This window comes from Chelonia mydas, chromosome 5 (assembly GCF_015237465.2).
Source record: "Chelonia mydas isolate rCheMyd1 chromosome 5, rCheMyd1.pri.v2, whole genome shotgun sequence".
Lineage (NCBI taxonomy): Eukaryota > Metazoa > Chordata > Testudines > Cheloniidae > Chelonia > Chelonia mydas.
This window is the reverse complement of record NC_051245.2, coordinates 81151695-81168758: the sequence shown is the minus strand read 5'-3', so window position 1 is coordinate 81168758 and position 17064 is coordinate 81151695. Positions and strand designations below refer to the sequence as shown.

At 41.5% G+C, this 17064-nt stretch overlaps 1 protein-coding gene and 1 long non-coding RNA gene across 2 annotated transcripts in view; one reads left to right on the top strand and one right to left on the bottom strand.

Moving 5' to 3' along the window:
- Positions 1 to 7834, bottom strand: part of CDC42SE2 (CDC42 small effector 2) — a 120373-nt gene extending 112539 nt beyond the window's left edge. The window contains exon 1 of the mRNA XM_037901661.2: positions 7328 to 7834. The gene's annotated coding sequence lies outside the window, so the exon portion shown is untranslated. The remainder of the gene's footprint in view (positions 1 to 7327) is intronic.
- Positions 6679 to 17064, top strand: part of LOC122465810 — a 44647-nt gene continuing 34261 nt past the window's right edge. Inside the window, exon 1 of the long non-coding RNA XR_006290879.1 lies at positions 6679 to 6995. This is a non-coding gene — a long non-coding RNA (uncharacterized LOC122465810). The remainder of the gene's footprint in view (positions 6996 to 17064) is intronic.

The window sequence follows — 17064 nt, the reverse complement described above, 5'->3', positions numbered from 1 at the left end:
CCAGAGGGAAACATGTGGATGGACCCTTATGCATAACCAAATATCTCTGTTACTCTGCCAACTGTACAGAGGAAGATAAAGTAAAATGCTCCAAGTATGTCAGCACTCATTTAATTGTGCCTCCAAGAAGGGTGGCTAATTAACTGAATACTTCTACTCCTGTTGGAGTATCAACCTCTACGCTAGCTACAAATATACTGCAAGCCCCAAAAATAAACCCGCTCATGGGACACACTTCCAATTTATCAGTCCTTACTCTCCAGCAGTTATAATTGCAGTAAGGAATGTGAAAACAGTAACACAGAACAGAGTGAAGAGAGATACAGTTAACATAAGCTTGTTTTAATATGGTGGGTGCAGTTACTTGATTATGGCTATCCTGCTTCCATTTTGTATCCAAGGTCTTTATTTCCCCAATCTCTCCCCCTGCTTAAAGCCCTCACTGCTCACCCAAGGAAAAAAGACACCAAGCAGTTGTGCATGATGCAGACAAGTGCTTTTAGCTGGTTAAAATCCCCTGAGAAACTTTGAGAAGATTTTGACTGGTTCATGGCTAGCCATAAGCATCGCTGCTTGAAGATGAATGTTTTACTCTACTGTGACAAAAAACAAACTCCACAGATCCATTTTCAGAACCACTGTACTTCAGAAAGCCACTTACAGCTGGCAAGTTTTTACATCCTCAAAGGACAAAGTATATATCTGGGGTGTGGGGGAGGAGAATTCCAGCTTGTTTTAAATCACAGCTGACACATGTAAAGACTAGCAATAGACTGATTTAACTGACAAATATTTAGGGGACTAGATCACTTAGTACATTAATTATTGTGCTTTCACCTCTGGAAATCCAAATCCAATTGTTGCCATGGTGCCTGGATATATTTTTAAGGAGATAACTAGTGAAGTGTCCTAAAGGTTTGGTAGAGCCCTCTCAGCTTAGAAGTAACCACAGACTGCAGCACAAAAGCATGTGTGAAGCTCATAAAGACTCAAGGACCAAAACTGTAATATTACTCTGATCTGATTTTGGTTTTTCTCTTTTTAAAAAACGAAGGTATTTCATAATTTGAATAACCACGTACCACTGTTATCGCCAGAAAAAGCTAATCAATTTTGGTCTCATATTTGTGCTTGTTTTTTGTACTGTCGCAACAATTTGCATGTGGTCATTATTAAAAATCTAAATCAGTACATAATTTTGTCAGAATAACATGCAGAAGCAAAATATCAGATCTGCCAGAAGAATGGTAAGATTGTTGTATTTCAGTTTTTGAATTATACACTTTTCAGAGGCAAAGGCTTCCCAAATAAGATGTGCTATGTTTAACTTTTGTGCTAGACCTTGTATCCCTAAAATAGTCTACAGGTGACCTCAAGAGTCACCATTCCTCCTATTAGGTTACATTCCTATATGCTTTTGGGTGCATAGGTTCTAGAATGGGGAGTCACACAGGTGAAAATTAAACTAAGCTGGAGGTTGACCTGAGACACAGAACATTTAGGATGGCTTTCTGCTCAGACAGCAAGCTCTGAAAAAAAAAAAAAAAAAAAAAAAAAAAAAGATTTAGCAGTAAGCATCACTGCTTGAAGACCGACTGATGCTTCACCAGTGTGACAAAAAAATGACTCCACAGATTCATTTTCACCAACACTGATCTCTAAAAAACCAATTACAGCAGGAAGATTTTTACATCCTCAAAGAATGGAGTGTATGGGAAGAGGAAAGCAGGTGGTGGGGAGAATACCTTCTTGTTCTCCATCACAGCTGATGTGTTTACTTAATTCATTTCTAAGAAGCCTCTCCATGATTGCTTTTTACAGGCTAATCCAGTATTTACAGGGAAAAAAAAAACAACTGTCTGTGGCACTGCTAAAGATGGCATATTTGAAGTGTATACGATGCTGCTAGCATTAGCCTTAGGGCACTTCAGAGACCGTCAGGAAGCAAGATGTCTGTGATATTAAGAGGACTGAGCTAACAGAGAAGGGCTCATATTAACTCTTCCAAACAAGCCTTCAGAATTGTGAAGCACAAGCATTCTGATTTAAAACTGACACATTGTTCTAAAGGCATAGGTGGTAGTCAGAGTACTTATCAGGAAAGTCGGCATCAAGTTTCTACAACGTCCACTACATTTATTAACATGAAGTCAGAGAAACCTTCATTTAGAAAGTATCAAAGCAACCCTAACATTATCACATCAGTGACGGAGCTCTTAATTTTTTTAAGATAGCTTAGTTGTTTTGAGTTAAACATTTATTTTATTAAGAGAAGAAAACAGACCACCATGAAGAGAAATGGGAGAGTCATGAAAAGTTACCAAAACAGAAGTGTCAGCAAGTATTTGATATGAATGTGATGAGATGAGGCACTAGCAAACCCTGAAAAAGGGGCCATGTTGACCTACACATGGTCCTCTTCCCCATAATATCTGATCGCCTGCTGAAAACCAAAGATGTTTAAAGAGAGATATAGATATGCAGAGCTAAGAAGGTGACCACAGATCATTAGCTTACCACGCCATCCAGATGTGTGCCTATATAAGAAAACAGTCAGTAGTTCTAGTTTGAACCAGACCTTGTGCAAGTATGTGTTGCACTAACATTCTCCATGGGCCACTGAATTGCAAACCTAATCTGCTATTGGATTCCTGAACTTGAGCTGTCAAGTATGATGAGAAGTTCCATGGTTGATTTTGTGATGTGGTCAAAGGATCACTTGAAGATAAATATGAGACCACCAAATTCAGTCCAATTGGAGTCATACATAACATGAGCTTCACCATATCAACTGGAGTTCAGGGGAATATTTGCACACACAAACTACTACTACTACAAAAAAAAAAATCATCATGACAGGCATTTGTCAGAGCTGTGCAGGAAAGTACATAACGCTGGCCACACTATGATGGCTCTAATTCACCCAAAAATGAAACTTAAGGGCTGAATAACAGAGAGATTTGCATGTAATATCAAGCAATTACAGATACGTCCAGAGAGAAGTTTTATGTCAGTGATAACTTTTCAAAACTTGGTATAAATTAATAGATGTGCATCAACCATATAAACTTCATGCCTCATTTGCAGGGTTGATGTATTAAATCACATTTAATGAACCAAAGCAATAATGTCAAAATCTTGTTTTAAATGGAGAAGTTTTTAAACTCGTTCTTCCAGGGAAAAAATTACATCAGAGAATAGAATAGAATAGAACAGAAACTATATTATTGATCTAATAGTTATTAGGGGGAACCTAAAGCTGAATTATATTTGACTTAGAATTCTAGTAAAAAAACAAACAAAAACTAGAAAAAAAAGTTTGTGTGAACCAGCCAAAAGCTACGGACAACAGAAGCATACACAGAATTCTAAAAAGTCAGTCATGTTCTCTGGCATCACACTGGATCATAACCTCACCCTAGTGGACAAACAATTAATTTTGACAGTGACTGGTGGTTAACATTTCTTCATCACAATCTAGTTTTCCCCACTAAAGACTTAATAGTGTTAGTGTCTAATACAGTTCTTGCTGAACAAGAATGTGCCAAGCATTTCTTACTCCTGTAAAGCCCCCAAGTGACATTGGATTGTTTCTTGTCACCACTATATTACTCAGGATCTATCATTACACTGCCTGTTCTGACAGCAAAAAACCCCGACAACCCCACCACGAAATGTTTAATTAAAAAAAAAAAAAAGGCACTTAGAACACTCTGCTGCAGTTTTCCCCTTTGTACTATTTTTTCCCTTTCCCCTGCTAAAATCAATCAACTTATTATTTTGGACAACAGGAACCAAGACAAGATGTTGAAAAGGCTCCTGCCGCCTTTTTCTATCATGAGAAGCCATACCCTTTGCAAGCTTTCCTCAAATCATTACAAAGCCAGCTACTGTAGAACTTTGACAAGCACTCGGGGTCAGAATTAATGGCATGCTTCAAGACAAGTTGTTTTTTTCTTGTTATATAATATAAAAATAGCCAGTAGATTTAGAACTCTGAGTCTCACCTATCTCTACTTTGATAGCATAAAGCTGTAGGAGGTTCAGGCATGGACTAACAAATTATATGTAATGACTCTACAGCTTCCTCTATTCTTCACTAATCAGTGCAACAACAGGTTATAAAAATACTTGCTAAAGCTAATTTTATAATTCCTGATCTACAGATCTTTGGTATCAACAATGTCATGAAGTTTCTTGAAGCAAATAAAACAACCACAAATGAATTCTTTGTTGTAGGAATGACTCCATTACTACTCAGAGAGAAAAGCTAGAACCTTGGTTCTCAAACTTTTGTCCTAGTGACCCCTTTCACATAGCAAGCCCCTGAGTGCAACACCCCGCCCCCCGCTTATAAATTAAAAACACTTTAAAATATATTTAACACCATTATAAATGCTGGAGGCAAAGCGGGGTTTGGGGTGGAGGCTGACAGCTCGAGACCCCCCATGTAATAACTTCGTGACCCCCTGAGGGTCCTGAACCCCAATTTGAGAACCCCTGAGCTAGAAGAACACAGTTAGGAACCTGATCTTCTGTAGAAAATGCACTAACCACTAATAAAGTCATCTTAATTATCAAGAAAAAAATATAACCTTTGCTTCTAAATTTCTTACTGCACCTAAGAAAAGAAAAACTACAGATTGTTTACACCCCAATCCTTCAAACGTTTACACGTATGCTCAACTTTAGGCAAAGTGAAAAATCCCACTGAACTAAGCAATGAGTTCAGTGAGACTATTCACTTGCATAAGTATCTGAAGGATCAGGGCCAGACTTATCACTCTTCAACACTTAATCTTTAACGTTGCCTTTTTTGGAAAAAAGGGAAATGACAATAGAAACTGAAAGAGATCAGGAACAGACTAAGAGCTGCACAGGTGTATTGACAATGCAAGTGGTGTCATTTCAAAAATGACTTGCTTACCTTCAACAATTTTTAGTACTATGAAATCCCTAAAGATATTTTATAATATAAAACGTTCTGTAAGAGAATTTCACCAGAAATCAGCTCTTCCCTACTTAGAGCAACATGGGCGTGAGCAAGATAGTATTATATGGGCAATTATAACTAGAAAGACAAACTTAATCATTGGACAAAATTCTAATCTCACTTGAACCGTTGTAAATCCAACATAATACAATTACAATCATTGGAATTACTCAAGTCATACCCATATAAAACAGAACAGAATCGGGCCCTTTGTGTTAGGATTCAGAAGGTAAATGGAGAGCTTAAAAATATTACATAAGATTTTCTGTCACAGAAAGATATCTTTAATTTACTAAATCAAGTTAACCATTAAGCTATGATAAAGTAGTAAAACTTTGTCAGACAGCACTAAAAATTAGCTTTAAGTTTTTATTTTCAGAAAAAACTATACATAGCTATCACAGCACCAATAGTGGGTTTTTTGTGTTTGTTTGTTTTTTGGTTTAATTGCTTCTAGAAGATCTTTTTACTCACTGAACATAAAAATAAACATTTTTCCTTAACATTTACCCCAAATCACCCAAAGAGCAGTCAGCCTCTGGTTCAAAACAATATGAATTAAAGAATGTGTGTGACACTTATTTCATGCTGGATGTCAAAGTCACAAATCTCACCTCAGAATGTTATATTTTTTTAGCCTATGAAAAACAATAGTTTATGCCAAAGTTCTTCACACACGGTTAGTCACACAAAATAAACTTAAAAACATGTCAGGAGTTTGTTACTTATTTGAAAAGGTGACTTTTTAGATGTTTTGTACTATGAACACTGAATTTTGAAATTAACAGGATTAAATTCAAAGACAGATAAATTAATGTATGCAACACTACCTTATAATTCTGATATGCTGGTGCTAACTCATCAATGATTTCATACATACAGCTTGTGGATAGAGTCAGGTTTCCCTAGAGTGAATTTTTGTATTTTACTCAAATTTGTATTATTTAAAAATAAAAGCTGTCACATCAGCCATTAACTCATTAACAACTCCATAGCACCCAATAACCGACAAATATTTTTCCTCACATATGCGGTCAACAGTGCCCTGCTCCTGTTCACTTACCAATGCTGCATTACAGTGCCATTACCACACCCTCTATGCCAAGAAAAAAAAGCAAAAAAGAAGCCTCCTTTTGTCCTTGAGCTCAAGAAGCACTTGCATTAAACAACCTGTTAAAGGCATCGCCTGTCCCCCTCAATGCTCTCAATTATCATATTTTCCCCAGAAACAGCAGTTTTAATAATCTTTGAGCAAATGAAACTGTCCTTCCTGCCACTTCAACAAAAAAGGAACAAGGAATTAACTGCTAATTTTTTTAACATGCTGTAGGAGCATCACTTTACTCACAGTGAAGCCTACAGCATTGTGGAAAGGAAGCAAATCTGGCCTTATAATCACTGTAGATAAGTGGGGGGGGGGGGGGGGGGGGGGAGGAGAAAAATAATAATACATTTATGCTCTAAATCCCTATTGGAGTTTCCTCTCCTGCTCTCTTTAACTCCATGAGAAAGAGCCAAGCTGTGCAGGCTCTAATTCTGGTAATGTTCTGATTAGCTTGGAGGGAGGAGGGGAGAGAAAGCCCTAGATTTTTTTGCTTACTAATATCCAATTGCAGGGTTTACAGCCTACTAAAAAAAAAAGTGCATGGGGCGGGCACGGCACTGTGTGTAGGATCAGAGAGACTCGGCTTCCCTTCCCCAAAACCTTTGGTCCATGCCACTGTGAAACCTGACCTGCCACTGACAACAGCACCGGCTATGCAAAAGCACCAAACGTTTGCCAAGTTTTTTTAGCCGTCTGCTCCCACTTGCTTCACACTGCGAGAACTATTGCATAGTGAGCCTTCATTTTTGCCCTGCGTGTGGGAATTCCCCCTCCCCCTGCTTTGGCTTTGAAGGAAGAGAACTGACAACAGAATGGAGAGCAGAGGACTTTCCCAGGGACGAAAACGGAGCTGCGGGCTCTGGTGCATTACACCGTAGCCCAGTGGGGTCCACACAGGTATGGCTGTCTGTTTCCCACAAACACACCCGCACTATAGATCACACTAGTCTTCCAGATGGGGATGCCAGCCCCGCGCTCCCAGCCCCAGCTCTGCTCCCCTCTTCGCTGGCAGGAGGCTGGGCGAGCCTGCATCCCTGCAGCAGGGTTGGGGGGCGGGGGGGTTGATGGTGGGGGGTGGGGTAGGGTGTCTTTCTGCTCTCCGGGGAGGGGAAGAGGCCACTCCCAGTGCACATGAAGCCGGAGGCTTTCGAAGGAGGGGATTACATAGAAATGGGGGAGAAGCACGAAAATTAGGCCCCTTCTGCCCCATAAGCCCCCCAGTCACTCACCTCCCGCTACAGCAGCGCCGGCTCCTTTGTCTGGCTTCCCCTCGCCTCCCCTCGGCACCTCCGTCTCCCGCCGGGTGCCCGCAGCGCTGGGGAGGATGGAGATGAGATCAGTGCGGGAAGCTGCTGAGCCCGGGCGATCACATGGAGCGGGCGGGGGCCGCGCCCACTCCCCTCCCCGGCTGCCCCGGCTCTCGGGCGGCGGCGGGCGCTGGGTGCCCGCGGCAGGGAGCTGGCGGCGAGGGATGCGGCGCGAGCAGCGCCTGGCTGGAGGGATTTTCCGTCGCCCTGCCTGGGAGCCGGGACGGGGAGGCGAAGATGGCGACCTCGGTGCTGCTGCGGGAAGGGAAGGATCCCCCCCAGGCCGGCCCGCTCCGCTCCCGGCTGCTGCACCCGCTGCCGGCTCGGCGAGTAGGGGAGGGGAGGGGACAAAGGAGGCCGGGCTGCCGCTGCCCGCCAGCCCCGTGCGCAGCCCCGCTCCTCCTCCGCACTTTCAAACAGCCGCCAGAGCCGCCCGGGTGCGCCCGGGAGAGCGCAGGCAGCCGGCTGGGGGCGCCCCCTGGCGCCCGATCTGCAGCGCCCGGTGCTCGGCGGGGAGAGCTCCCCGGGCGCCCGCGGCCAGGCATTGTGGGTACAGTGAGGTCGCAGGAGCCCAGAAAGCGGAGCAGCCTTGGCCCCTGGAGTCCGTTCTCCAGGCCTGGGTCCGCGGGGGATGACTGCACAGCCTCAGGCACCCTGCCACCCCCACCCAGCCTTTCTGGCGGCCTTGGCACAGCGGCCAGGGCACTGAAGGGATCAGTAACAGGGGGCAGGCCCCCATCCTCAGGAATTAGCAGTCTTGGAATCCTGTTCTGATCCCATTGACTTCAATGGGACAACTCAGGAGAGTAGGGGTACCAGGACTGGGAACTCGGGAAGGCTTCTCTCTGTCACCAACAGAAGTTGGTCCAGTAAAAGATATCACCTACCTTGTCTCTCCAATATCCTGGGACCAACACAGTTTACAATGACACTGCAATCCTCTATTCATTTATGTTCATCCTATGCAGTATTTTCCTTTGAATTTCCACTTGTATGAAAAACAACAGGACACCCCTGTGGTTTCCTGATATCCATCCAGTCTTCTTTCTGTAAAAATGTTTTCATAAAAAAATATTTAACAGGGCACCTGAAAATCAAGGAAATAGCTCGGAGTGCATCTTAGAGTATGTGAAATGCTGCAGTATTTACTTTCTGCCACAGCAGTGTGGGGATCTCCTGTTCCCTTCTCCTGTGAGAGGAAAATTTGACACGTGGTGTCTGTTGTAGAATACTGGAGCTCCCATGAAACATACTCAAAAAAGGACTTAATCGTCTTCCTGCATTTGTCAGGCCTGTTTCCCTCCTTTACAAGACCTTGATTCTGAGAGGTACTGAACACCCTCAACTCCCATTAAAGTCAATAGGAACTGAGGGCACTCAGTGCCTCAGAATCTCACAGGGTCAGGGCTGCAACAAAATTCCCAAATGCCCTGGATTCTTAAATTAGGTCCACGTTCTGAGAGCCTTTAACTCCACACTGCATCACAGGATTGGGCCATTGCAATGGCAATAGCAGCCTGATCTTACAAGCGGCCAAGTGCCTCCTGTACATCCTCAGTTCCCATGGATTCAAAGGGAAGTGAGCTGCTTAGCACTGTGCATAGGGCACCCCCCTCCTCGTAGATTGGGCTCTATCTGAACAAGGAGAAAAGGCTGAGCTTTCATTACACTGATCTAACAACTACAAGTATGGAGTAGAACATGATACCTGTCACAAGGGTGGTGACAGCCATTCAGTGGATGCTGCCCATTAATTTCCAGCTCTCCACATTAAGAAAAGCAGTAATCCTTCTTGTACCAGGTCACATATACCCAACATTATGGATCATATATAGTTGACTTTATGAACAAAAATGGACAATGTCACAATACAAGAGAATTTTCAATAAACTGCACTTGAACAGTATCATACAGCTAAATGGAGGGAGTCTTTTATACAGTGGAAAGTTTCTTTATCTATACCACCTCGAACAGAAGGTTATAAAGCAGTCTAGATAAGGGAGCATACAAAAGATGATATCTAAACATTAAAAAAAAAGGTCTTTATTTGAATGCACATGAATAATTCCAAATTTTATACACAGGAGTAATATAGGTTTAAAGTTCTTAATATCCTAAATCACTCTGAAAAGCAACTGTTAATGCAACACAATAGTCTATCCTAATAGTGCTTTCCACTGATTTTGCTTGTCTTTTTGCCTGTTTTTCTCTCTCTTGCTGTTGAACATCTTTCTGAGTGCTTTCTATTTACACTGTATTTGTATCTGAAATAAAAATATTAAAAATGTGTTGAATCCAGAACTACTGAGTCCAATCCAATGGTCGAACCATAAGATCATCTTATTTCTCAGATTTTAAAATGAGATTTTAGAATTTCACCCCTGAAGATCTGTCTGAAGGAGGAACAAAGTAATACAGAAGAAAATATAGCAATAGAATAACAGTATGAACACCAGTTCATGCTGGAGATTAAACGGTTAAATGGAGATGTTGGGGCTTGGTAGGGTTGCATAGAAAACTTTCTGAAGTGTCATCATCCTGTGCTGTCAAGTCCATAAGCCAAGACTGGGGACCTTCATATCATGATTTATAATTTCTATGTGCAAGATATACATGACGTCCATCTGAGACAGTTAGCACAGTTCCTACTGGCTAAATTTTCCATTTGGCCTACTTCCAGACCACAGGAGTCCCAAGCCAAATCTTGGCTCTGGTTATGCACAGGATGCAAATTTGTGGTATGTCTACACTACAGAGGCTATACCAGCATAGCTATGTTGGCATAGCCTCACAGTGTACTGACAAAATGTTTTTAATGTCAGTGTAGGAACACTGAATGGAGTTAGCTATGTCAATAGAAGCATTCTTCCATCAAAATAGCTGCATCTACACCAGGCGTTATAAAAGCATACCTACAGTAGTCAGGGGAGTGGTTTTTTCAGACCAGACCTTGATGACTCCAGTAAAGACCTGTCCACATTACAGTTATCACTGTATTTTTAACCAGTTTGTGGCACTTTCTTCCCACCCTGTTAGAACAAATATAGTTTGAGTTGTGTCCATACTAACAGCTTCCTTCACAACACATTACAGTTATCATTGTATTTTTAACCAGTTTGTGGCACTTTCTTTCCATCCTGTTAGAACAAATATAGTTTGAGTTGTGTCCACACCAACAGCTTCCTTCACAACACAACCATTCATGAGTCAACTGTGTTTATGCATCCCTATCACCCCTGACTTACATGGCTTTTTGTTTAGTTTTTTTGGATCACTCTAAGAATTTTTGGGCAGCTATTCCATAATGCTTCAGCAAAGGTTAGAGTATCACAAAAGAGTCCCAGACGTACAGGGGCACAGTTAGGGGCCCCCTCTACACTGCAAAAGAGTGTGCCAAATGGTGTCATAAGACAATCATGTGCCAGCCTGTGCTCCTGGCAAGGACAGTACATATTTAACTGCCATGGTTACTAATAGAGCATTAATCATGTTGTGTGTGAGAACAAACTGTATCTGGAGCCAGCCATGCTGCTAACTGGATACAAACTTGGTTAAAAGTTGCAGTGTAGACAGAACCTAATTGGATAAGTGTAATCTGGCCACCATTTGGGAGACACAGCAAATATACTCTGTTTTATGACCCAGCTAGTTCTTAATAGTGTTCAACCACCTTTCCTTTACTTCCCGTCCAACCATTTCTCTAATTCCCTTTTCATTAAAAATTGGACATTTTCCTACTAAGAATTCCTTCCCAGTGACAAACAGTCCTTAACCAAATACTGATTATTTCCCACTCACTGGTTACTCTCTTTCCATTTTTATGTTAAGCAATAACCGCACCTTTCAAGAGTTTCATTCTTTTTCCATTCTGCTGCCTACAGGGTCCAACTTGAACATCTGAAAAAAGCAACACTGAGCCCAATCCATGTTCACATGAGCCAGGCTTCCGTGATAAATAATATTCCTCCTTTCCTGTGTGCCAAATGCTTATTGGCAGGCATGTCAAATAGGTCAATATTAATGTTTTGGGTGTCACCTCAAGAGTCCTCATCTTCACGCACTGCGACACACAGGGAGCAAAAATCCTCCTTTTGCTGAGTTTGGTTGCATAAGTATTGATTTTTAAAAGGGAAAAAATGTTTTCTAAATCTGTTTTTCCCTGATTTATTGATTAGGTTAGGTCTCAGGACTGTGGTGGAGTCCAGACACTGGAATCAACCATTCAAAAAAAGCCCAGAGTCTACATTCCATTTGATTTCTGATTAATAATATTGTGTTATTTAAAATAATGCAAAACTATATCCTAATTTAACCATATTGCAACTAGTTCTCCATCACACCTGCTGTACTGCCTTTGTCTATTAACTTTCCATAGAAATTAAAGAACTGTGTGGACATACCTGGTCTATTCATCAGTAAACCAGGTTCATTCCACTTGCAGTGATTGGTAGCAGCCAAGCAGTAGCAAGTTATAGAAAAGAGAAAAAGAAAGAAAGAAAAAGTTGCATAGGGGACAGTGGGCCAGGAAAGATCAAACTATCAAGAGAAAAAATATGAAGTATAGGATGCAACAGCAATAAACACACCATGGTAAAGAAGATTTTCCATAACAGTACATTTTCATGAACTAGTGGTTCCTTAGAATCTCTTGTTGTCCCAAGGAGGAATAGATTTTAGTACCCATATGAAGTCCCGTATTGCCCATAATATTTGGCTCGTGGAAGTATACCAACTCCACCTTCTATCTTAGTGTCCAGTAGGGATGTTTGGTTCAAGTAACTTTTAAAGATTGCTTAGTCTAATACCCTTCCAAACCAATATATTTCCACTTTACATTTCTCTAAGTGGGAACACTAACTATGACTGTGTGGTTTTAGGAATATGGTCTCTACCATGGGATCCTCTGAAGAATTTTTAGTGCCTAGGAGACAGAGCATCTTTTATTGTAAAGTAGCCAAGTTAATTTCTTCCTTCATTAAAATAACATGGCCTGGAAAAGAAGAGCATTTGGAATGCCTCCATGCCCACCCGTGAGATAAGATCCAGCAGTGACTGGCTTCACAGAATTTCAGAGGAGGGTGCTGTGGATGGGGTAATGATAGGGGCACGGCCATTGGCTCTGTGAACAGAACAGATTCCAAATCTTACTTATATATGAATTATAGTAGCAGCCAGAGCTGTGTGTAGCAGTACCTAGTGCCCTACCTTCAGGGAGAGGGGAGGATTCCATCCTCCTCCAACAATCACGTAGTTTTCCATGCATAGCTCATTTACTTGGGCCTTGTGTGGAGGACATGAATTCCTCCTGCACAGCAGCACAATGATTCTGAATTTTTCAGTGGGCACCCAACTGGGACCTATGTTCTGCAGCTGGAAGTCTGGGTTTGAGAGGTCTGTGAGATCGCTTCCTCATACACAAAGGAGTGACATGTAATGACATGATCACTAGTACACAGGAGGTTAACTTATCTTCCCTTTCCTTTCCCCTTGGAAGAGGATAATGTCTGAGAGAAGGCAGGGCTCCGTAACCAGGCTCTGCGTTAGTCCCAGGCTGGGGTAGTTTGTATTTGCTATTCTTTTTTCTTATTCTTTTTTTTTTGCTTATGTTACTTTGTTTGGTTTGGTGTTTGTAGATTAGTCCTCATTGCTTCTTTCTTCAATATTTGTAAACTGAGCTTCATATTGAGGGATGCCACTCATTCTAGACCCCCTTACTTATGTTCCACACAAAAGGCTGGTGTCCCCTCACTTGTACTGTTGAAAGTTATTTACACCAGAAGCAACGAATCTGGAAACAGATTATAGAAAGAACTTATCGCATTAATGTGCGATTCCGTATCACATTAAGTCAAGCATTAATTTTATTTTGCATCTCTTGTTTTAGATCCTGGTCACATATTGTGTCTTACATTTGGGCCTTGGCAGATTGAAAAGCATGATTGCTGTGTTTTGTTTCTACTCAGTCATCCCTCCAACTTGCAAAAGATTTTAAAACTGTTTCCAGTCTTATATTTGAAAACTAATATTAACTTAAATAGACATATCCATATGGATGTAGCAGACAATAATAAAGCAAGAATATTCAAAATTAAATTGCAAGATATTGGCATAATCTCAGGTTTGCAGTTATTAATCTATCAATCAAGATGAGGTCATTCGCTTTATATAATGTCAGCCGCAATAGTCAATTCAATTAAAGCCCTCTTCTTAAATGTAGAAGCTTCTATTTCTTATTTTAATAAGGTGGGGGAGAGACAAATCTGGAATTAAGTAGCCTTGTTTTGCAACAATTGGGCTGCTTTATTTAAAAACAAAGCAAAAAACTGTTTCATCTTATATTTACCTTTAGAACACCGGTAATAAAAAGTATAGCACCAACATATCAGCATTTTGATTGATTGTAGTTACGCTGAAAAATAAATGATCTGATCAGAGTAATAAGCTGTCATTGAATCTGCTGACAGGTAGACTAGGACTGAATCAAAATGAAAGGGTGAGGCATATGATGACATGTCTTTAATACAGATTCACTGAAGGTTTCCTTTGAACAAACAATAAGAGTTATTTTTCACTCCTATATGTTCACTGAGGCAAAGCAGTAGAGTGGGGGCATAAAACTAAAATACACCATGGGATACATTTATTTCCACTGTAACTCTACTAAGTCAGTAGCAACAGGGCCTAATATTCGGGTCCTGTTTTTGAAAATCTTGGCCTACAAGCCAACAATGATATCCCTCTCCCTCCCCCCACCCCACCAGAGTTAGGCGTTGATAAGATATTAGCCATGCCACAGTATACTTACCATTTAAATAGACAAGATGGAAAGAGTGGGAGAAAGGAACTGGAATATCCTTTCCATGATGAACATAGCTAATTGTTCTAACCTTTATTGTTCATGGACAGTAATATTCATAGGAATGGATGGCACTTTTCGATACATCCTATTAAAGGAAACAGCATTATTTTGTAGGCAGTGGCCGCTAAATTACAGTACTTTCTCAGTGAGGTCCCTATTCAACACTCCTTATTCACTCTGGCAAAACTTCACTGTCAACAGGAATTTTGCCCAAGTAAGGAATACCCAGTAAGACTCCCATTCATTTGTGATTATTCTTTCCTACATCTACCTAACAGTTCTCCGCTTACACACATTCAGAAAGTTGACTTTGTTCTTTTTGTTTTTATTTTTCAGTTCATCTTATTTTAATCTTTTTTTCATTTGGGGTTTGCATGCTCTTCTCTTTCTTTTGAGTAGGGCTGCTGTATTAACTAACTAACCTACAAGCCAGGCTGACAGCTACAGTCTCGTTTTATCTGAGCTAGCTCAATTTAGCTGAGTTTTAACGAGGGGGCAACTCTGTAACTGGTAACCTGCATAAATCGCTACAGCTCTTGTTTCTTCAAGCCATTTTAACTCTTTCTTTTGTCCACAAGGGACATAAAAACCAAGCCAACCAACCCTGTCTCTACTGGTGCCTTCAGGACTGCTCTATTGTTGGCTTGTGAAAAGTACAATAGTACATCTTATCTGGTGTCTCTTTCTCATAAGGAGAAGTCAATCAGCTGCAAGACATGTCCCTGAACCCAGAAAGGTGCCACTGTCAGATGCTGAACCCAGATTTCTAGGGTGAAGTTAATGGGAGATTTGTCACTGACTTCAACGGGGCCAGGATTTCACCCATTATATCTGTTGATCCCGTGTCTACAAGCTGCCTCATTGAATGATTGGCCTATTTTCTTTACTTTCCATTAGAAAGGATTTTATATTAGATTTCATAATGTAAATTGCAATGTACTCTTTCCTCCTATCTGCACTGCTTAATATACCTCATTTAACTGGCTATTTAATTTCTGAAATTGCAAACAAAATCTAGTTTAGTTGATGGATAGAAGAGTATTGAAAGTCTGCTTGCAGCAATAGTCGGCTTTGGTACAAGCAGCCCTTCTATTATGTTGTCTACTTCATTTATCTGACTGCTAGTTGCTTTAACACATTTGGTTACTCAGATATTGTTGGTATTTTTGATTCCCAGCCAAAACTGCTCGTCTAATTTTGAACATTTTTCAACCCCTAGCCACCCAAGATTGACACTGTTTGTTCTGAACAGAAAATACATATACACACTAGAAAAACTCACATGCTGTGTGAACATTCACGTATAATCCAATTGTTATGCTCTTTGAGCTTGCAGTTTGAGTTTCATATGATAATAAAACTAATTGTGGAGGTCTTTTTCTTGTCCATAGGACTGGGTAGAAGAGGTGTGGCTTATATCAGAACAGGTAAAAACACCGGAGCTCTGTCTACACCAGTGCTCTAACTGCTGCTACAGTTGCACTGGTGCTAGAGAAATGGTGGGGGAATTTTAGAAAATCTGCAGTGTAGATAAGTCCAGAGATTGCCCTGCATCAGTGATTGCCTCTAAAATAACACTCAATTGCCATCAAATCCATAACAAATGAGAACTCACATGCTTAACAAAGCTTTAACCACCAGCCTTGTGGATCGGTCTTGGACGAAATACTGTTCTCAATGGTCTGCTGCACTGCAATGCTAAACAAGTGTTTGTCACAATTAACTTAATCAAAACAAAAAGCATAAACTAGGACCTGATGCAGATACAAGTGAATGGCCCAAATGTAAATGCTTGCTAGCACCAAGAGGTTATTCTCTGGCTTTAAGGGGGACCAAGACCAAAACATTTGTGGACAAATTTACAGTGAGCCCTCAACATCAACAGCCAGCAGATCTACTGGATGATTAGACTATTCCTACACTAGATGATCACATCTAGATTTCAAACCACATGGACATCAGCCGTAATACTGACCTATTAGAATGTTTGCCTGTATTTGAAATAAATGATAACAGTGTCTGTTCAGACTCCCAGTGTCAGAGTAGGGGATGGCAGTTACATTTTAATTTCTTCCAAAATGAGGACAAAACTAAACATATAAAATGACATCCGAGTCAAACACACTAAAAGCAAAAGAACAAAAATGAGAGAGCTTCAGTAAAACTGTCCAAAAGAAAGCAAATGGAATACTGAGAAATGCCTTTAGACAATTACAAAAGCAACAATATTCCATTTTTATTTATTTGTGACAGTGAGACCATAGCCTGGGAAATGGAACAACTCACTTTTCTTACCCGAATCCCATACTTCAGGGGTGGCCAACCTGTGGCTCCGGAGCCACATGCGGCTCTTCAGAGGTTAATATGCAGCTCCTTGCATAGGCGCCAACTCCTTGGCTGGAGCTACAGGCACCAACTTTCCAATGTGCTACAGTGTGCTCACTGCTCAACCCCTGGCTCCGCCCCAGGCCCCGGCCCCCACTCCACTCCTTCCCCCAAGGCCCCTGCCTCTTCCCCGGAGTCTGCTGCGCCCTGGCACCTCCCCCCGCCCCTCTCGAGACTCCTGCACACCACAAAACAGCTGATTGCAGCGGGCGGGTGGCGCAGGGATGGAGGGTTAGGTACTGATTGGCGGGGCTGCTGGTGGGTGGGAGACACTGGGGGCCAGGGGGAGGGAGCTGACGGGGGGGCTGATGATGTGTTACTATGGCTCTTTGGTAATGCACATTGGTAAATTCTGGCTCCTTCTCAGGCGCAGGTTGGCCACCCCTGCCATACTTGAAGTCTTAGCGGCCAATAG